We start from the raw sequence: 18,604 nt of genomic DNA, 5'->3' as shown, positions 1-18,604 counted from the left end.
AAACTGTAATTCAAAAAGGATCATGAAAAAAAAAAAAACAAAAAACAAACAAAAAAAAAAAAACAAAAAGAATCATGTACCACAATGTTTATTGTAGCACTATTTACAACAGCCTGGACATGGAAGCAACCTAAGTGTCCATCAACAGATGAATGGATAAAGAAGATGTGGCACATTTATACAATGGAATATTACTCAGCCTAAAAAAGAAATGAAATTGAATTATTTGCAGTGAGGTGGATGGATCTAGAGTCTGTCATACAGAGTGAAGGAAGTCAGAAAGAGAAAAACAAATACCACGTGCTAACACATATATATGGAATCTAAAAAAAAAAAAAAAGTTCTGGTGAGCCTAGAGGCAGGACAGGAGTAAAGATCCAGACATAGGGAATGGACTTGAGGACACGGGGAAGGGGAAGGGTATGCTGGGACGAAGTGAGAGAGTAGCATTGACATATTTACACTACGAAATGTAATATAAATAGCTAGTGGGCAGCAGCTGCATAGCACAGGGAGATCAGCTCAGTGTTTTGTGACCATCTAGAGATGTGGGATATGGAGGGTGAGAGGGAGACAGAAGAGGGAGGGGATATGGGGATATATGTATACATATAGCTGATTCACTTTGTAATACAGCAGAAACTAACACAACATTGTAAAGCAATTATACTCCAATAAAGATGTTAAAAAAAAAAGGGCTGATCATTTTAAACTCGATGCCTATTTTATTATATAAATATTTTGGTTATCATATTTCTCAAAACTTTCAACTCTTTATATGTAAATACATGAAGGAAAAATGTAGAAAGAGATGCTTTGAAATTCTTAAATTAAAATATAGAGAGTGTTGTAGCAAGAGGATATTAGGATATTTAACATGTTAAATAATATTCCCATTGTTCTCAACTCAGATTAATATTATATAAAATTATACATACATATGTATATAAACTTTAGGAAGAAACTTTCTTCAATTGAAATATATTTGACATATAACATTGTGTAAGTTGAAGGTGCACAACATGTTGATTTGATACATTTATATGTTGCAATATGATTGTCATTATAACATCAGAAGGATCTTTTCAAAGGGACACTAGATGGCCAAACTAAAAGGCAGACAACATGTAAAGATGTATGCTCAATCTAAGACAAATTAAGCAAAAATAAGTGAAAATATAAGAGAGACAAGCCCACTAGAATATATGAGAGGTGATTATGGGTGACTTATTCTACATTATATTGAATTCAAAGCTAAAAAGAACTAAATTCCAAGTATGTCAAGAACTAGTTCCAAGAACTAGTATACAAGTATGGATGATGGTGATATTCACTGATATTGAATGAGATAAATGACATAGGTTCAAAAATTCCCAGAACTTACTCACTTCTCCTTCCTCATTATGCCATATCCACAATTATGTTGTGATTTTTCTGTAGTTTAATATTTCTATAACAAAGAAATTTGTTCCCTCTTACCCCTGGCCAGGTAAAGTCTCAGAGCTTTTATTTTAAGCCATGCTCTCCACACCACACCTACACTAAGTGTAGGTAAAGGGGATACGGTTTAAGAATAAAGAATAAGGAAAAACATTTAATCATTCCCTAACAAGGTTGTATTATTCTTCCATCAGCAATGCTAATGCACGTGGTCTGTGTTCAGGCTGCCAAGTCACAGAGGAGCTGCAAAAGATGACACTGTAGGTCCAAATCCATGTCTATCTGAGGACAGTGGCACACCATGAACAGTACTGATCTAGAAGCTAAGAAAGAATAAGGGGTGAACATTTTATGAGTGTCTGCTCTACATCAGACACAGACTCTTTACAGCCATTTCTCTACTATATTTCCACACCTCTCTAAGAATCCCCAGGTTTGCAGATGAGGACCTGAGGCTCAAAGACTTGCCCAGAGTCAGAGGTTTCATGAGTTACAGAACTAGGATTTGCACTCTGCACTGACTCCAAGCCCAAGACCCGTTCACTTCCACATGACCGATTTCTAGTTCCAGGCTTGTCATTGGCTATATTGACATAAACAAGTCACTTTCCTAGGTGTTAATTTAGGGAATTGTACCAGGACCCATCTGGTTCTTGGGAATATCTAAATTAGTAAAACTCAATGAGGTGAAACTGAATACATTCATGTCATCAACATGAATGCATCACATGGAAGGTATACAGAAATCTCTTTCTCAACACCAGTGAAATGGTTCTCATCCCACAGGGAAAGAGCTTGCTGAACAATTAATACTCTGCCGGGACAGCTGAAATCTACTCTAGACAGCACTGACCATAGGAAGTACAAAATGTAAAACCAGAGAGAATCCAAAATTTTTTTTCTATTCCCACTTCTTCTAATTCACTGTGTATTTCAAAAGAAGATTCCTTTCGTTCCTCCTCCAAAGATTTAATCAAAACCAGAAAGAATTACTGAAGCTGAGGTCAATGATCTATGTCAACCAATAATAGCACAAGAAAGGTAGGGGTGATACACTAGTAGATGTTAAGTTATTAAATCTAATAAAGAATAATGTAGCTTGAAAAGTGCTTTGGGTTTGTCATAAATAATACTGGGTAACCAACAATATGTTTATTGTTTTACAGCTAAGAACTGATTAAGAAGCCCCATAAGACCTTCTACCTTGTTACAGAATTAATTTTTAACATCCTTTTCTACTTCACAAGATCGAAAGATGCTTGAGGAAAGAAAACAGGTTATTTATACACTCTTATTTTTCATTACACCTATAATATTCCTTAGACATATTGGGTATCCAGTAAGTGTATATTAAAGTCTTCAAATGAATATATATGCCTATTACATCTGAGACACCCTCACTAGTCATGTATCCAGTTGAGTTTAGAGTTTCCATTTGTCATATATATTTGTCATGAATAGCAAAGACCTGAGCATACTTAAACGCAGTTTATCTTCCTTGTCTCTAGGGGCAGCAGATGTCATTGCTTTGACAATACTTAGTGGTTATGAGATGCATGCATTTTACTCTCTTGAGAATATGGATTATTATTTAGTATTTAAAAACAAAAAACTCAAAGAATAATTCAGAATACTTCTGTAAGTTACAATTAAAGACACATTCAGTCAGGCATGATAGCAAGCATTTTTGTTAATTTTCCTTTAACTCTTCAGGTGATTCATATTTTGAGAATTAAGATACTGTTTGGGTGATTCTTTAGTACTGTCTAGCTAATTAATCTGAACTAATTTTGAGCAATAGTATACAACATACATGTAAATAACAGATGTTTTATAACCTACAGTGACTAGGTGTTTTATGAAGAAAAAGTACAGAAATCAATTAAGTTTTTTTTCTTTTCATCACTTCTCTCAAACTTTTAATATCTTCTAAGTATTCAGAACAAGTTGGTTCTTTAACACCTCGTATTTTCTTTAGGTTAAAAAAGAATGAGATGATAGATATTAAGTTTAATTGTAGGCACAAACTCTGTCTTAATCATACTTTCATAATTTAATAGTCATATTAACCAATGATAGGTGTCATTAAATTGCTTTAGAAAGATACATATCTGAATAGAAGAGAATCAAAGTAGAGCTTCGGCTAGTGTGAAAAATTTAGGAATAGAAACATAAGTAATGAAAGCTTTTCTCTCCAACCAAGTGTATGTTTATAAGGGATGAAGAGCATCCTTTACCTTAGATATGTAACGTGAGGTGATATGTTGGAGCACAGCCAGGTCTCGATTTGCTCTAACTGGGGCCAGGCGAGGAGAGGAAAGGAAGGAGTTCTGGGTGGTAACATCTCTCAGCATTGGCAGGAAATATGCTGCCGTATATGTCCATCTGAAAGTAGCAGACCATGGCAGTATTTATTTATGTGCTTCCCGATTCTAGGAACTTATCTTTTTTTTTTTTTTAATTAATTTATTTATTTATCTATTTTTGGCTGTGTTGGGTCTTCGTTTCTGTGCGAGGGCTTTCTCTAGTTGTGGCAAGCGGGGGACACTCTTCATCACGGTGCGCGGGCCCCTCACTGTCATGGCCTCTCTTGTTGCGGAGCACAGGCTCCAGATGGGCAGGCTCAGTAGTTGTGGCTCACGGGCCCAGTTTCTCCGCGGCATGTGGGATCTTCCCAAACCAGGGCTCGAACCTGTGTCCCCTGCATTGGCAGGCAGATTCTCAACCACTGTGCCACCAGAGAAGCCCCTAGGAACTTATCTTTTGTGAATCTGGTAAGGATATAAAGATGGGTAAAGAGTCCTTTACTGCAACATGTCTGTAAAAGTGAATAGATTTTGTCCTTCCAAATTTGAAGGGATGAATCAAGCTAATTTGAAAACATATTAATACCTGAATAAAGGAATGAATGAATCAATGATAAAACCAAAAACATAATTAGGGAATTTGCCTACTAATTTTGATGATCTCTATTGAGTAACAGTTTTCAATGTTTGTGTCACTAAAAAAAATAATGACAGAACTGTTTCTCAAAAAGAATAAAATTAATTTCATGGATGACCTAAGCTACAAATTAAAAGCAATATTATTTACCTGGTCTCCTTGGAAGATTTTCTGGTGTGGTAGAGTTACATTAACCTGAACAGGATCCTTGCTTCCTAATTATTAACTTCACCCTGAATCTCATCTTCATCATCTGTAAAATGGTGATAACATGTTCTTCATGAGGTTATTGCTAGGAATAACCTAGAAAATATGTATAACATACCATGGAGATGAAAGCATTTAAGAGATATTGAGGTCTTTTCACAAGCATCTCTGCCATGTAAGAAAATGTTTGGTACTTTCAATTAAGTTCTATATCTTATTTACGTAGACATTAATTTTTATTGCAGTTGGAATTGTCACATTTGTAATTCAGTTATTCATAAATAAGAAAGAAGAAAAGGAAAACAAATCAGGATCTAGACCAAATAATAGACATTGGGAGAGGCCTTGTCAATAAATTCAACTTGGCCATCTTAACATAAAAGCAGTTTCTTTTTTAAGACAATGTGTTTAGAGTGTATTCATCATGATCAACTATACTATTAAAAAAATAGAGCAAAACAAACAAATAATCCAGAGGTAGGTGAGGAAATTGAAGCCCAGGGGAATGATATGAGTTTTATAAAATGACATACATTTATTTATTGGCAGGGCCCAAATAGTCCAAGTCTTTTGCACTTTCAAATCCAGACAACTTTCCACTTTATAACAAAAGAGTTTTCTTAAAGGCAGAAATAGTCATATGATCTTGCATCAAGAAGATTGTATTTATTGCTATTACACAAGTACTTTTTCTAACTGAAAATTCTGAAAGGGGTGTAAGTTTAAGCGGCATTCTCTTGAGATTGCTGATAATATGTAAAAAAGATTAGAGAGTGCAATACAAAGTAATGTGGAAAAGGACAGAGGAAAATAATTATTCTGTATGATGGCGGAAAAAAAGCTTAAGATACTACAACAAAGACATTAAAAGTTAACATTGCTCCAGGCAGCAATATGTTGTAATTCTCTGGCAGAACACAGAGCAGATTTTCCCAATCCCAGTACAGTAACTCATGGGAGCTGCAGGTTCAATGCCTTCTAAAATGACAGCTCATGCTCATTGTTTGCTTGTGGGACGAATAGTTGGAGCTTCCAGGAGAAGCAGAAATAAGAGTCTGTATGTCCCAGACTACTCTTAGGGCCAAAATAAATTATATTCGCAAATCTTACCGTGTACATTGATTCTTATCTTTTGTAACATTTTCCAAATTTTAAAAACAAATGTTTATGTAAGGAAGTACTCTGAAAGAAATGAAGATTATTTTATGATAGCTTTGTCTCTCCCACTGCTCAAATCCAAGTTGTTTGAGGGATCGTATAATTGGTATCTTCAAAATCCATCAGAATATAAGGTAGGAAGTCAATAGTTATGAAGTAGATTAATAAATAGATTTGGTTAACAATGGAGTATTCCTTTTCAATGCAATAGTGCTTCTAGACCTATTTCCTCTGCAGTGGTCTAAATAATAACCTCAAAATAAGATGTTTTTCAGCTACTTAAAAACATATGCTGACTCCTTATTGCAAAGTCTATATTTTTTGTGTCATGATATATGAGAAAATAACTTGAAGACTTTAAAGTATTACATAAATGAGAAAAAAAGCATTATCAATTGATTTTGGCAAGTTTCTAAAGAGGGCTTAATATGTGACACTGAGGATTCAAATAATGAAAATAATGAGAACTAATCTTTGTCATATTGGACCAAGTATTCCTGTGACTAAACACTGATACAATGTAATTGAACTATGTGTAAAGAATTATGTAAGCAATAATGAGAAAGCCATTGAGTTTGTTGTGCCAGGGAAAAGTTAGAGATAATTACATTGGAAGTCATACTTTACACCGGATCTTTAAGATTGAGTGGTGCAAAGATTAAAGGAGAAAAGGGGAGAAGCAAAAGAAGAAGGGTTGTGTAGGGAAAGCCAAGTTGTTGGGTGGCAGAAAAAGGAATTAAGTCACTCAATTATAATCCTTAATTCCAGGCATTAGCCATGAGTGAGGGCCAGTGAAGATTCACATTCATAACAGATAACAGATAATACCTGGGTCCACAGAGGTGGACTGTGTACGAGAAGAATGTATAAGGCACATTTCATTATGTAATTGCACATAGACTCAGACTAAGAACAACAGTATTAATATAAATGCTTTTTTTGGACGCACTATCAGCCTTCTTCAGGGCATTTAAGTGGACCCTTATTATCTATTAATGCATAGGCATGATAAACAGTAGAGTTTTGAAAACTTAATTCACACACTATGTACATATATAGGCTTGGGAAAAAAGAGAAAGTATTCTTAAATTCCTCATATATTTAAATATATTTTCTGTTTTTAGGAATAGTATGAGATTATTAAAGAAGTGGCACACGAAGTTATAAATTTAGAGTAAGATGAATATATAATCGTTTTCTGCATATATTTACATATTTTATGAAAAAACATAAACAGACTGTGGAAGATCTGACAATGTAAAACAAAAGCCACTACAGTGCTTAAAACACAGTGTTCCCAGCCAACCTACTCATGACTATCTGGCCCAGTATCTTTCTAACCAACTTGCACCATTCGTTGAGGTCCTCAAGGTACTTATCTGACTTCATGCTCCATACCCTCTTCTAGTTGTTTAAGAACCATTGTAAACCATTGCTTAAGCATTTCTAAAACATGTAAGCTTCTTAAAAACAAAAAACTGCAGGTTAGGTTTCTGTTTCTCAAGGTAGATTACATTTTTGGCCAATTGATGCCTGGGTCTAAGTTCTATTCCTGAATCCTGAGGAAACAAATGAATTTGTGAAATTTCCCTATGTATCTCTACACACTTCCACATTCCACAAATTTTGTCTACTCAACTCTAAATTTTGTTCCATGACTCTTTTCTGTGATAGTTTATTGCTGAGTAGCACATTCTGCATTTACCTATCTTACGTTAGGTAGCATAAACTAATCTAAATATCTGTTTGAAAGATACTTTTAATAGTCCTATTTCATTTTTTTTAATAGCTCTTTATTGGAGTGTAATTGCTTCACAATACTGTGTTAGTTTCTGTCGTACACCAAAGTGAATCAGCCATATGCATACATATGTCCCCATATCCCCTCCCTCTTGAGCCTCCCTCCCATCCTCCCTATCCCACCCCTCTAGGTTATCGCAAAGCACCGAGATGATCTCCCTGTGCTATGCTGCTGCTTCCCACTAGCTATTTTACATTCGGTAGTGTATATATATGGATGCTATTCTCACTTCGCCCCAGCTTCCCCACCACCCCGTGTCCTCAAGTCCATTCCCTATGTCTACATCTTTATTCCTGTCCTGAAACTAGGTTCATCAGTACCATTTTTTTTTTTTTTTTTTAGATTCCATATATATGCGTTAGAACATGGTATTTGTTTTCCTCTTTCTGACTTACTTCACTCTGTATGACGGACTCTAGGTCCATCCACCTCACTACAAATAACTCAATTTCTTTTTTTTATGGCTGAGTAATACTCCGTTGTATACATGTGTCACATCTTCTTTATCCATTCGTCTGTCGATGGACATTTAGGTTGGTTCCATGTCCTGGCTATTGTAAATAGTGCTGCAATGAACACTGTGGTACATGTCTCTTTTTGAATTATGGTTTTCTAAGGGTATATGCCCAGTAGTAAAATTGCTGGTCATATGGTAGTTCTATTTTTAGTTTTTTAAGGAACCTCCATACTGTTTTCCATAGTGGTTGTATCAATTTACATTCCCACCAACAGTGCAGGAGGGTTCCCTTTCCACCACACCCTTTCCAGCATTTATTGTTTCTAGATTTTTTGATAATAGCCATTCTGACTGGCGTGAGGTGATACCTCATTGTAATTTTGATTTGAATTTCTCTAATAATTAGTGATGTTGAGCATCTTTTCATGTGCCTCTTGGGCATCTGTATGTCTTCCTTGGTGAAATGTCTGTTTAGGTCTTCTGCCTATTTTTTAATTGGATTGTTTGTTTTTTTGATATTGAGCTCCATGAGCTGTTCGTATATTTTGGAAATTAATCCTTTGTCTGTTGTTTCATTTGCAAATATTTTCTCCCATTCTTAGGGTTGTCTTTTTGCCCTGTTTATGGTTTCTTTTGCTCTGTAAAGGCTTTTAAGTTTCATTAGGTCCCATTTGTTAATTTTTGGGTTTTTTTCCATTACTCTAGGAGGTGGGTCAAAAAAGATCTTGCTGTGGTTTATGTCAAAGAGTGTTTTTCCTATGTTTTCTTCTAAGTGTTTTATAGTGTCTGACCTTACATTTAGGTCTTTAATCCATTTGGAGTTTATTTTTGTGTATGGTGTTCGGTAGTGTTCTAATTTCATTCTTTTACATGTAGCTGTCCAGTTTTCCCAGCACCACTTATTGAAGAGGCTGTCCTTTCTCCATTGTATGTTCTTGCCTCCTTGTCGTAAATTAGGTGACCATATGTGTGTGGGTTTATCTCTGGGCATTCTATCCTGTACCATTGATCTATATTTCTGTTTTTGTGCTAGTACCATACTGTCTTGATTACTGTAGCTTTGTGGTATAGTGTGAAGTCAGGGAGCCTGATTCCTCCAGCTCCATTTTTCTTTCTCAAGATTGCTTTGGCTATTCAGGGTCTTTTGTGTTTTCATACGAATTGTAAAATTTTTTGTTCTAATTCTGTGAAGAATGCCATTGGTAGTTTGATAGAGATTGCATTGAATCTGTAGATTGCTTTGGGTAGTATAGTCATTTTCACAATATTGATTCTTCCAATCCAAGAACATGATATATTTCTCCATCTGTTTATGTGATCTTTGATTTCTTTCATTAGTGTTTTATAGTTTTCTGAATACAAGATTGACATGGAAATGTGTAATCTTCCCTTACTTACTAATGTAATGGTGGTGTTCAGGAGGAGGTAGAAGGTGCTGTGTTGATCATAACAATTATAAGCTCTCATAAATGGTTGCTTATAGAAAATGTAAGGGTACATCATGTATTTTATTCAGGTTAAGGTCCTGGACTTCTAAGCCCATTTGATTAAATTATGGTTATGATTACACCAACAATAATAATAACAACAACAAAATCAACAAACAAACCCAAAAAGGGAAAAGAAAAAAAACCCCAAAACAATCAAACTTCTGAACCTCATAAGGCTTTAGGCCCATAATGGATTTTAGGATGCAGGCTTTTATTTTTCCATTCATTACAGCCTTGCAAAAAGGACATTCTGTTTCTCACTTGATATATTCTAAACATGATCTTAACTGTTTGTGCTTTAGTTCACTGTTATAAACCACCTGCTACTGCAAAGAAGATGTTTTAAATTCCAAGAAAAACTAAATTAATAATCATATGATGCATGCCAGGTCATATAGCTTTTTTCCGACCAAATTAATTCAGGTAAGTTACTTGTTCAACATTTGGATGCTGACCCTGGTAAATTGTGGTGACATCCAGAAAATTACTTGTTAGGAAAAGGTATTTAGGATAAATAGGTTTCAGTGTGAAGGTGTTGCAATGCCAAAGATATAAATATTTAGGAGCTTGATTAAATTTTGATTCTAAGTTCAGGGCTATCTTCAGTTGATCCTATTGTACTCTATGGCTTCTTGCTTTTCAAAAAGCTATGGCCGGTTGGAAAGTTAATTTAAAAGTGTGTGTGTATGTTTCACCCTACTTGGCTCTCAGGAGGTCACATTTAGAATAGATCTTTCACCAACAAGAAGAAATGCTGGGAGCTCACTTGAATGAAGCACAGATAAACAAACAAAATCTACTGTGCCATATGGCAGTTGTACCATACAATTAAATTTATTATCAGATAAAACTGTTGGCTTATGCATTTCATAGCTTTTACTATATATAGCCAGTGTTTTTAGAAGTTTTCTGTAGGGTTATTTGCCCAGACTTCTGGAAAAAAATAACAATATGTCCTTGTTGCAAGAAGTGTAAGAAAATGAAATCCAACTAGAATAGTGAGCAAAATTACAGACTAGTCCCCTCCTAATCCTGGTACAAGTACTAAGAGCTATAAAGACATTTAACCTAATGAATATAACATTCTATCTGTTCAGTAATAATAAGTGTACCCTTGTATCCAATACCCACAGCAGAAGTTTTTGCAGCATATAGTCCATAAAGAGAAAGTAGGTTTCTTACCTTAAAGTTATTTAACGTTGTTGACATGAACTCTTAACTGCCAATTAGGCTGGTAAATTTTACTGAGTTCAGACAAGCTCAGTGTTGAAAAGGCAATGTCATTTTTCATTTATGGAATGATGTGCTTTTCTTAAAATTTCACATATTCTAACCCTGATCACCCAGTCAACTTACCCATGTTCCACATGGAAATATATAAGCATGTCCTTTTCTATGGGGAGTAACTGATTATTTCTTGCATTTTATGTGGGCTATTTTCAAATCCTCAAATAAGTTATATTTGAGACCTGACATTTTTATGGCTCAAAATCCTTTTTAATTTACATCCTTAATTAGATCACATTAAGGAAAGTGCTTTTTTTTTAAATCAAATGTATCCATTCATCTGTGAAAGTGGACATTTATATTATTACTTCAGATAAGATTGCTCTCTGTGTTTCAGAAGCTCTGATGCATTTAACAAGTGCAATTTCAAAGCATGCATACATAGACAACATTATAAATAGCATTCAGTGTAACTTTTATTCAGGCTATGAATTTGTACTTTATTCTTTTTCCTTTCCTAGTCTTACTTCTGTGGTTCTCATTTTTCATTAAGCTACTTTCAAAATAATCTTAAAATGTGATGTCCTGCGATGCTTGTGCTTAGAACCCATCACAGCTCCCTTCCCCAAGAACAAAGCTGGATGTGAACCCCCCTCACTTCCACTTGGATATGCAGTTTGACTTTCTCAGTGAAGTTGGCAGTGATCCTTAAGGCTGAAAGGGAATCCTTCAAGGAGGACAATAGCGCTTTTCTTTGGCAGTAGGAAAAGATGCAAGAGAACACAATTAATTCCCTACTCTTGTCTTCAATGACTCAATTCAGCTGGGCCCGTTCACCGGCATTTTCAGTGATTGGCGTGGAAAGGAATACAGAAAAATGGATCTACAGAATTGCTCCTCAAGAGAGACAACTTACTTATCCATAACCCGTCAAATTTACCACCAATTAGTATCAGTATCATGAATTCTTTACAAATTTGGCAAGGCACTTTTTTTCTGTTTTTTTTTTTTTTTTAAGATTGGTCCGTTTTCAGAGCATATCCTCAAAGTTCTGCCTTCTCCGTTATATAAATTTCTTTCTTTTTTTAACAGAAATTGTAAAATATGATAATACAAAGTTGTGAATAATATTTGGCCCAGCGCTTGTAGAAATGGAAATTACCTGAGAGGCAACATTAATAATGAGTTTGCATAATAAGTTTACTACAATGGGTTTGACGCCTTGATTGCATTTCTGAGGTGCATTTGTTGTTGCTTTGGGGAAAGTATGTATATTGGGTTCAATAGAGCATAGAATTTTAAATTAACCTCTTATTTTCCACACCTTGAGCATAATGATTTTAATAGGGTCTGCTTGTCTATTTAAGGTAGGTAGAACAAAGAATGTTTGCTTTTATCAATATCACTAGGCTTATTTCAGTCAGTTCAGCTTAGAGTGAGAAAATATCAGTGACTGCTCATGCATCTGTTTTTAAGTTGCTTGACTAAACCCCATTCCCAAGAGGATTTTTTTTTGTCAAGTTGAATTCAACAAGAATTTATCCTATTCACGTCCTAAGAGTGGGAATGTTTAGCACTTCATTTTTCAACTAGTCTTGTTAATCTTTTCTCCTCCTCCTCCTCTTTCACCTGATAAACTTTTGAAGAAGCTGGGAAAATCATGAGTTGATTTTTGGAAGTTGTAGCAAACTTCATCAGAATCTCCTTTTGAGGTAAATGACAATTTTTTAAACAAGAGATATAATTAAAAGGAATTTATATGACTAAAGATAATGTAACAATTTCATCTAATTTCCTCTGATTCTGTGTGGCTAAGTTTCCAGCATTCTCTGATTGATATTGTTATCTATGGTAAAATATCTAGGTTTGGGAGTTTCCAACTAGGTTTGAGGAATTTTCACATTCCAAAAGAAATAAGACAATCTTTGAATATCAGGCATCTAAGAGAAAGAGGGAGGATAAGAGAAGTTATGTAATTTGACAGATTCTATCATTCCTCCCAGGAGGTCAGCAATTAAAACATGTTGGAATAAGGTGAGAGAGAAGAAAACCAAAATTGTGTTAGTCAAAAATAAAGGGGAAAAAAGGAAATAATAGCAAATCAAACACCACTGCTACTCTCATTACTACTACGAGTTTGTCCTAATATTTAGCTCCAACCATCTGCCAGTCTAAGTTCATTGCATGGATTTTATCATTTACTCATCTCAAAATCCCTTGAGCTGGGAACTGGTACACTTCCCATTTTGCTGATAGGAAACAAAGGCATTTGACTTTAAAAATTATAAGGAAGTTATATTATGCACCTCCTTTCTCTATTGCTGAAATGTATACTTGGAGGATATGAGTAACTTAGCCAAAATCACATAGCTGTCAGCATCTGGATTCTAATCCAGATAGTCTGACTAGTGCCTTTGGTCCTAATGACTATGCCATGTTACCACTCCTCATTTTAGTTGATAAAAAATAAAATTTAAATCAGGATATAATTATTACTCTCATCCAGGTATAAAATGAAAACATGTCAAAGATTTTATTTAATTCATTCATTAATGAAGGAACCAGAAAGTTATTACATTTGATCCAAAGGAGAACCCAAACTTTCACACATTAAAATAAGATAAGGAATGCTGAAATAAATTTACAAGTGAATGCAAAACTGGCAAAACAGTTCAATATCCTAAGGGCAGAATCAATTGTACTCTATTGAACACAATCTGCATTTTTATGAACTGGAATTATTTTTTTATTACTATCTGTTTTAATTACACATTAATCACATTTTAAGTGTCCTGTTCCTTAAAGGACTCACAAGAATCACTTTGTTCTCATAGAACACCTTTGTTACAGGCAAAATATACAGAACAGCAGGAGCAGAAGTATTTGCATTGAAAAGGGTCCAGAGATATCAGGCACAGGCTTTTTTTCTCTCCCATTCCTGGGTGGGTTGCACAGGACAGGCATTGTCTCTAGTACCACCACTGGGGGATATGCAAAGTACCTCAATACCAGGAAGCCCACAGTCTGCTCATGGTGGGAGGCTGTTCCCGTAGGCACATCCTACCTGTATGACCAGCATTAACCTTTGAAGCCCCACCACAGGCTTCACCAAAACTAGATGCAAATCATAAATCCAATTTTATTACTTAACAGTGACAACAGCTTGATACAGCCTACTCCAAAACTCATATACACTCATGATTATAAGATATCATTTCTCTTTAGTTAATAAATTCTGTAGCATTGGATCAGTAACCATGGGAATCTGTGTGTGGTCAATCCAAAACAGCTGAAATTAAACCATGCTGTGCATCATTATTTTTCTACAGTTTAAATTCTATCTGTACAGAACTGTAAAAAATAAAGAAATAAACAATGAGATAACAAAGTAGAGATAATACAGATGGCTGAGAGTTAGGACACTAAACAATTTTCAAAGTATTTCACAATATTTTCATATACAGTGTAATCAAAAGTGAGACAATTTCTATATAACACCAGTCTAACTAAAGTCAAAATTCCAGTCAATCTTCTTTGTGTTTCTACTTATAATCAAAGTTTCTGATACATAGATATATTCGTAATTGACTTTGTTTTTTTTTTCTTTTCTCCCTCCCTCCACTCCCACTATAGTTTGCAATATTAGAATGCACAAGAAGGGACCTCCAGTTGCATAGTTTCGGAGTTAATTTAAAACTTTATTTTAAAATATAGTTGAAATCTTATATTCAGCAATACCTTGGTTTCGTGGAATATTGCTTTAAAGTTGGTTACAAGAAATGTTTCTCTGCTTTTCTTCATTCCTCTCATTCCTTTCATTTACTTTTTTTCTGTAAAAAACTGAGAAAGCAGTTTAAACTATATAAACTGACAAATACCCCACTAAAATTCAATTAAAATGTATATGGTTCATGGAAGAGCAAACTTCAATGTAGTCAATAGATAATTTCGTCCACTTTTTTTTACATTGAATTGAACAATTGTTTTAATTTTAAGCAGATTAAACTCAGACTTTTCTGCTAAGTTATAATTATGCTATGTTATGTTCTCTAATTTGATTCAAAAGAGAAAATAAATAAAACTCGGGTTACACTGTATAAAGCATTACTCTCTGTGATGTTACAGATTGAGCACCTTGACTTTTAATTAGCTCTATCCAGCAAAACAAGTACATTTTATTGCCTACTTCAGTGATTGCATTTCTCAGTATGATCCAGGTGTTTGACGGTCAGAGTTTTGGCAGTTAGTGTATCAGAAGGAAACATGATTTGGCAATGCATAAACTCATGAAAGGTGTTCTTCTTGCTACCATATGGAACAAAAGTAATTATTAATGATGGAAGGGAGAGAGATTTTATCACTTGCAGTTTGTTGAGGAATATTCCTCAAAGCCGACAGTGTTTTGGTTGAAGTTTTAAGGCATGGGAAGTAACCTGCCTTAGGAATGTAAACAAGATTTTCCTTTGCCTTTTTCTAGGGACAATGGCAGAAGAAATATAGTCAGAAATGTTTTGTGTGGTTTTTGTTTGGATAAAGTTATATTTATCTAATTAAGATTTCAGGACGATTTGATTCTAAGAGTAGGAAAAAAGATCACACCAAGATCAGTAATTTGATTTTAACTGGGAAATTAAATATTCTAGTGAGATTGGGCTAAAGTCACAACACAAAGGAGACCCAAATAGATATAAGATATTATCTTGCAGAGGTCTTACGCATTTTTGCATTTTAGTAAAATAATAAGAACTAGTATCCATTTTTGTAAAGAGTTTTTGGAGAATTTGTAGCTTCACTTATTCTTTGATAGATACTTAATTAGTTAATATGCTATATTAGGCACAGGAGATCAAGACAAATGAAAATTCCTTCCCTGGAAGAATTGTAATGCTGAGGGTGAAAGAGCAATGTTCACAGAGAGTTATAATAAGATGGATCTGCTGTGGATAAGGGTTCTGCTGCTAAATGCAGCAACACATGATTTAAATATGGATCTTCCACACATTATCTATGTCCTTGGACAGATGTGTTGCCTCAAGTATTGAATGATAACCATAATAATTGTGTTATAAAGCTACTCTGAAGGTAATGTGCCAAACACGCTGCCTAGTTCAGAATAAGTGTTCAGAGTATGTTTAATATTAGATATGAAGTAAATGATGAGGATGGGAATTATATTAATAATAATTACATACACGGCATTGTAAGGAGTACTCACACATAGAAGGTGAACTCAGGCTCTACTCTGTCCATTATGACTTAAATGCAAAATATGACACAGAAATAATCTAACTGGCATTATTCTGATGTCAAATTGCACTGTAAAAAAATGTGTACAAAACTAACATGTTTGCTGATATGGCAAGAGGGATGGTAGCATGACACATCTATTGATTGGATAGACTAGATGCATCTGAAATTATTTGTGAACTTCCTAAAATGTAGTTTCAAGGTAAGAGAATAATACCATTAGTTTTATAAAATTAATTATTTTTATTACAAATAGATAAGTGACAATAGTGGTGTGGGAGGCTTAATTAGCATAAAAAGGTGAAAATTACATATTGTCCTACATTTTTTTGTAGCTATTGTATTTAGACTTCTGTATATATTTAGATTGGTCTTATCAAAGCCACTCAAAAATAAGACTTGACATACTAATTTCCAGTGACTGATCTCGCTTCCATTTAAATAACTAAGAAAATCTGCCTTTAGAATAGTGAGCAGCAAAAAGACTGTTAATTTTATGCTAGGTAATTAAAGATAAGTAAAGTGACAATGAATCTTATATTTTTACTATATTCCTTAAAAAATTTGGTAGTGGTAACAGGAATTTACCATTTTCATGACATATCACTGTTTGGCTGGCGCTTGTTATTTGGCCCTTACAATAGGCCATACATACATAGTACAGACTAAGAGTTGCTCCTTTGACCTAGTGCTTACCTATCCTGAAAACAATTGTTTGTTTATTTGTTTACATAAAACTTTACATAGCCTATGAGATCATTTGCTTAAAAGAATATCATGAAAATATTGTGGTGTGTTAATATCTCAGAATGATAATAACTGTATCTAAATTCCATGTGTTACTAGACTCATTTCTTCACTTATTGCCATCTCAGGTGTATGTAATTTACTTGTTATGCATGCTTTACAAAACGGTACTTGAAAATGTGATATATTTATATACGGAGGGAGACAGAATTAGAATTTTAACTCACTTTGGTTAAATAAATAAATAAATGTTATTCCAAGAAGCCATCTGAAAGAATTGCAAGCCATATAATGAAAGAGGCATGAAATTCAATTAGTTCAAGTTGTTTATTTAGACAGTCAGTTAACCAATATGCATTGAGTAGTCACTATGTTCTAAATTCTAGTTATACAGAAGGTATTAACATCCTGGAATTTGCATGCTAGTGGATAAGACTATACATCTGTGAACAAATACATTGTATAATTTCAGATCGTGGCCACTACTATAAAGAAAATGAAGCAGGGTCATAGGATAAAAATGGACTGGGTGAAGTGCTTTACTGGGGGAAAATATAAAACAAGGGTAGACCTAGAGTCAGAGAGGTAAACAGACATATATATCAATCAAGGCTCCATTTCCTGAATGTGTATGTTACTTAGGCTCAGTGAACCTCTGTTTCCTTATCCGTAAAAGAAGGATCACACCAACCTTGCAGAATTGTCCTGAGATTACAAATATTATATGTATAATATATGTTGCATAGTAGGCCTTCAATAATTATCACTTAAGAACCATACAGTAAAAGCCACAAAGATTCTTCACGTGGCTGTGTCTTTGTCTATAGTGTCTCTTTCTCTTAGAATTGCTTTTTCAAAGGCCTCATAAGCTAAACACACAGTCAGATGTTTGTACTTAACTTTTAATTCTCACTGTAAATAAATCAATTATTCTTTGGTCAGGAGTGTTTGCTCTTCTAAAAGGGAGAAGGGAAGGTGGGCATATGCTCATTGGGTATTTTGGGAAATTATTTATCTCAGTGAACATGGTTCAAATACATCACTACCAGCTTGCATTTCAGGGGCCACCTGGCTCATCATCTGACAACAACATGCTGTGTGACTTGAAAAGAATCATTTCCATACATTAATTTTCTGTAAATGAACATTTTTGCAGAGCAGTTTTCCATTTGAGGAGCTTACACCTAGATTACAAGGACTCTTACAATGCACATTTGCTTAGATATTGTTTTGTCAGCCCATTTCTAATTAAATTCTTTTGTGTGTGTGTAAAGCCTCCTCAAATTGTCAAGCCCTTGAGACCAAGGACTCCTCTACTCTTTAACGCTGTTATGGGAATGTGGTACACAAGGTAAGTGTTGTGTACATAGTGAGGGTTACTTGTTACAATTAAATATAATTATGTTATATAATCTACTTCAAAAGGTGTATTGTCATTTCACTAGTGATTCATCACAAAAGCTTTGATTTTTCATGTTATAAATAAGAAATCAAAGCTTCAAGATGCAAAATAGCCTTTTCTAAAACCAAATAGAGAAACGTAATAAATATTTGAACCAGCTTTTTTAATTAGCCCAAAAACTATTTTGATCTAAAATAATTTCACTATTTCTAAAATAGCATGAAAATTAATTTAGCCTTGCTGGAGATGAGTTTTGAAACAATTCTTATGTCATTATGATACTAAATACTAGGATTTTATAGAGACATTCAAATGTATAGTATAAATATGATGGAGGGTTAGAAAGTATTAGATGCAAATTTTAGACACAACTTTAAAAAAAATTAGTAAAGAATATTTACATGTGCTTGTGAATAGGGAAGTTGTCCAGACTTGGGTTGATTGTATAAGCATACCAATAGAAGACAGATGCATTTTAAAAATGA

At 34.3% G+C, this 18,604-nt stretch overlaps 1 protein-coding gene across 5 annotated transcripts in view; it reads left to right on the top strand.

The window, feature by feature from the left end:
- PCDH9 (protocadherin 9) overlaps positions 1–18,604 on the top strand; it is a 989,134-nt gene that overhangs the window by 103,707 nt on the left and 866,823 nt on the right. The gene's annotated exons all lie outside the window — the stretch shown is intronic.

This window comes from Balaenoptera borealis, assembly GCF_965194805.1.
Source record: "Balaenoptera borealis genome assembly, chromosome: 18".
Taxonomy (NCBI): domain Eukaryota; kingdom Metazoa; phylum Chordata; class Mammalia; order Artiodactyla; family Balaenopteridae; genus Balaenoptera; species Balaenoptera borealis.
The sequence above is the reverse complement of the archived record's forward strand: the minus strand, read 5'-3'. Positions and strand labels throughout refer to the sequence as shown.